The sequence below is a fragment of the Hyaena hyaena genome, unplaced genomic scaffold (genome assembly GCF_003009895.1).
Source record: "Hyaena hyaena isolate Hyena2069 unplaced genomic scaffold, ASM300989v1 scaffold_521, whole genome shotgun sequence".
Taxonomy (NCBI): Eukaryota; Metazoa; Chordata; class Mammalia; order Carnivora; family Hyaenidae; genus Hyaena; species Hyaena hyaena.
Window position 1 is genome coordinate 164,783 of NW_024081153.1, and position 4,572 is coordinate 169,354.

The window sequence follows — 4,572 nt, forward strand, 5'->3', positions numbered from 1 at the left end:
TTCTTTTGAATTCCTGTTTAAAGACTTGCTGTAGTTACAGCAATTTGTGGGATGTCTTCACTCCAACACCTTGACTCAATCACAAACCATATAAAGAAGACATGGCACTTCCCGGAATGTTTCCAATTTTGAAATAATACAGGAATTTCACTCATTCAAATGAGTAGTCCAATTTTGAGGTTTATCTGAAAACCAAAGACAGTACCTTGAGCCTTCATAATCACAGACTCTTAAATATAAAATGGGCTCACATGGTTAAAAGTTTCAAACGCAACACACTTTGTAAAGTGTTCTGGTAAAACGTTTTTCTTTGACATAGGCAGCCAAAGAGCTCTAACCTTAATCATTTTTCAAGTTTTAATTTCCACATGCTTGGCATATACTGCTAACACTGACAGAGTAAATGCAACATTCTGTTGTATGGCATAGCAATTGCTTGCAATTAACCTTAATTTGGGCTGAAAGTAGCAACATTTCTGCCTCATAGCAACATTTCTAAATGTATTAGATAAATATCTCCAGAGAACTTCATCTTAAAAGGCAACAAAAGCAAAATCTGCAACATTGCAGCCTTTCCTTACATAAGGAAAGTCTTAAAGCAGTGAAAGGTACCAATAAGACTACTTTTTTGAGAAAGACATTTTTGGCCCTTATTACACAGAGTGGCTATGTATAACAGCAATAGTGGAGGTGAGAAAAAATGTAGGGAAACAGTGTCCCAAGAACACATCTTACCTTCCTCCTATAAAAGGAACTTTTGAGTCCATTGGTACTTTACTCAACATGTGACCACACTACAGCCCAAGTATGAGGAAGCCCTTGCAAATTCCACATGGGCCCCACACACATCCACCTAAAGTCTAATGCCATCATTCTATTCCTTAAAATATGTTCAATAAGTAGTGGCTATTATTTATGTGATTTTAATCTCTCAATATCACCTAATTGATATTATCATCACTATTTTTTATATATTAAAATTATTTTTAATGTTTATTTTTGAGAAAGAGAAACAGAGCACATTTGGGGAGGGGCAGAGAGAGAGGGAGACATAGAATCTGAAGCAGGCTCCAGGCTTTAGGCTGTTAGCACAGAGCCCAACGTGGGGTTCATTTATATGAAGATAGAGGGGCTCAGAATCATTATGTGCTCAGTCACAAAACAAGTGACAAAGACAGAATACAAACTCAGGTCTGATTCCAAAGTCCTGCTTTGGTGTTTTTCCCATAAAACTGTGCTGGCTGGATGTCAGACCTTTTCTTTTAAATGTACTATCTATTGTTTGAAGAGTCACATCAGACATAAGGGTAAGTGTATCTTGAGAAGGAAGGAGAGGAGGAGAACAAGACTTTCTTGGGTTCTTCCTTCTAACTTACCCATACTATTACTTATTTTGCCAAATACGTGCATGCAAACAATGCATGATTATTGTGGAAAAATTAGAAAATTGAGATAAGCCAAAAAAAAATTCACCCTAACTAAATAAAAGTCATCTGTAATCCCCAGCATCTACAGATGTCTTATCATCTAACCTCAGGAAGACTAAACAGATGTGACAGTATGGTCCTACCTAACATATCTCTCCTTGTCATACAAACATAATCAGATTTTTGGCCCAGAAAGTGCTGCAAATGTCAGATAGGGTGACAGCAGAAAAATCTTAGGGTTTCGGAAAATCATTGCTCTGTCACAGTCTCATTTAGATATTCATAAAACATGCTGGCACCTGCACGATGCATGATGTAAAGTTGAGAACTTTAAACAAAATTTATTAAAAAAAATTTTTTTACATTTATTTATTTTTGAGAGGCAGAGAGAGAGAGAGTGTGAATGGGGGAGGGTCAGAGAGAGAGGGAGACACAGAATCTGAAGCAGGCTCCAGGCTCTGAGCTGTCAGCACAGAGCCTGACATGGGGCTTGAACTCATGAACCATGAGATCACGACCTGAGTTGAAGTCAGACGCTTAACCGACTGAGCCACCCACGTGCCCCCAAAGAAGTTTTTTTTTTAAAATTTTTTAATGTTTTATTTATTTCTGAAAGAGAGAGAGAAAAGGTGAGCAGGGGAGGGTCAGAGAGAGAGGGAGACACAGAATCAGAAACAGGCTCCAGGCTCCAAGCTGTCAGCACAGAGCCCGACGCAGGACTCGAACCCACAAACAGTGAGATCATGACCTGAGTCAAAGTCAGACGCTTAGCCAACTGAGCCACCCAGGCGCCCAAAGAAGTTTTGTTTTTTAAACCAGCAAACCATTGTTTAAGCAAAAAGGTTCAGTACAGGTAAATCACTTGCCATACTGATAACATTGAACAACATGGTAAGAAAACACTCTTATTACACAATCATTAGCAGTGTCCCACAGAATTAGACAGATACAACTACCACATTGAAGGACAGCAGATACAGACCTGAATTTAAATCCTGGTTTCATCACTTACTTCATGGCCTTGAACAAGTCATTCAATTTTTGTGGGACTCAATCTACTTATCTGGAAAGTGAGGATAATAATATTAACTGTTTAGAATGATCCTACAGAAATACTGTGAGGACTAAATCATTTAAAATATAAAATGAGTGGGCACCTGGTTGGCTCAGTCAGTTGAGCATCTGACTCTTGATTTAGGCTCAAGTCATGACCCCAGGATTGTGGGATCAAGCCACACATCCGGCTCTGCAGTGAATGTAGAGCCTGCTTAAGGTTCTCTCTCCCTCTGTTCCTCTTCCCTGCTCATGCTTTTTCTCTAAAAAAAAAAAAAAAAAGAAATATATATGAAATGAGCTTAGTACAACATCCTGTTATATGAAGAGTGATAAAAGGAATTTTTAACAAGTTAAAATCTTCTTGAAATTTTAAGATTTTAAGCCTCAATATTTTAACTTTTCTTTTTATTTATTTATTTTAACCTGAATATTTTTATATTTTTTCCCTAAAAATAGCTATTTTCTAAGAAGGTAGATAACATTGTTCCCATCAGACAATGACTAGCTTTAAGAGCATTCATTGATAGTTTACAAAGAATTAAGATATCAGGCTCTACTTAGTATATGTGCTATCAAAGCAAACAGGAGGCTCTATTTAAAAACACAATAGGAGGGGCGTCTGGGTGGCTCAGCTGGTTAAGCGGCCGACTTCGGCTAGGTCATGATCTCATGGTTCGTGGGTTCGAGAGCCCCGTGTCGGGTTCTGTGCTGACTGCCAGCTCAGAGCCTGGAGCCTGTTTCGGATTCTGTGCCTCCCTCTCTCTCTGACCTTCCCCTACTCACGCTGTCTCTCTCTTTCAGAAATAAATTTAAAAATTTTTAAAAAATAAAAATAAAAATAAATAAAAAGACAATAGGAGGGCACCTGGCTAGCTCAGTTAATAAAGCATCTGGCTCTTGATCTCAGGGTTGTGGGTTTGAGCCCCATGTTGGGTGTAGAGATTACTTAAACAAAAGACAGATAATAGAAATAACTGCTACCGTGCTCATCAATTTAGCTACAAATGCATTAGTCCAGGAGTCATTTGGGTACTCAATGCCATTCAGAATTTTTTTTAAGTTTATTTATTTTAAAAAAGACAGAGAGAGGGTAAGTGGGGGTGGGGGGGAGAAGGTAGAGAGAGAGGAGGACAGAGTATTTGAAGCAGGCTCTGCACGGACAGCACAGATCCCAGTGCGGATCAAGCTCACAAACTGTGAGATCATGACCTGAGGCAAAGTCAGATGCTCAACCGACTGAGCCACCCAGGCACCCCCAGAATTCTTTTATTCATTCCGAATTAATAACTTTTTCATTTCCCAAATTCACCTATCTCTCTTCTCCTCTTAGTAGTGAATAAAGACCGTTATGAATGAGCTTCCTACTTCTATTTTTTTCCCCAAAACATCGAAAATCGAGTGTATTTAACCATACTCAGCTCATAACAGAACAAATGGGTAAGTGGACTAATAATTCATGCTATAGCATATTGCTATATGAACTGGCAACAGAAAAAGTTGGTAAAGGAAAGCAGAGGTACTCTATCTTTTAAGAATTAGAAGGAGGGGCTCCATAATTATCTGGTTAGACATGTACATGATGGAAAATCCAGGGATCTTCTGGATTCTTCCTTGAAGGTCCTGGTCAACTGTGGCCACAATGTAACACTTGTGCTGAGTTACTCTTTGTATTAAGCAGTCATTTGCATAGGTTCCTTTGCGTGTGCATGGTAATCATTCAAATCTTGGATCCTTAGCAAACCTTAGAGCCACTCAATACTTCTGTCCTAATTTCTCAGTTTCGGCCATGGCACAGTCATTTAAACAAGGGATCCCCTTGGCATATAGACATTCTATCATTGACCATACTAAGTTGAGTTTGGCTTTTATGGAAAAGTTGATAAAGTTGGTATCAACCATGACAAGGTAAAAGTAGGCTCAGCTGTGTGTTAAGAAGCAGCAGGAAGGATGTTGGGGGGGCTCCTCTTTCCTTGTGTGCACTGGGATCTTTCTTTTCTTTCTTTGTTTTAATCTATCCTTATTTTTAAGGCTCTGATCTCTGCATTTGTTTCATGGCTACATACTTTTTTACATTATTTTGCTTCCCCAT

At 38.8% G+C, this 4,572-nt stretch overlaps 1 pseudogene; it reads right to left on the reverse strand.

Annotated features, from left to right (window-relative positions):
- Positions 1-4,004: 4,004 nt before the first annotated feature.
- LOC120247414 lies at positions 4,005-4,572 on the reverse strand (annotated as a pseudogene).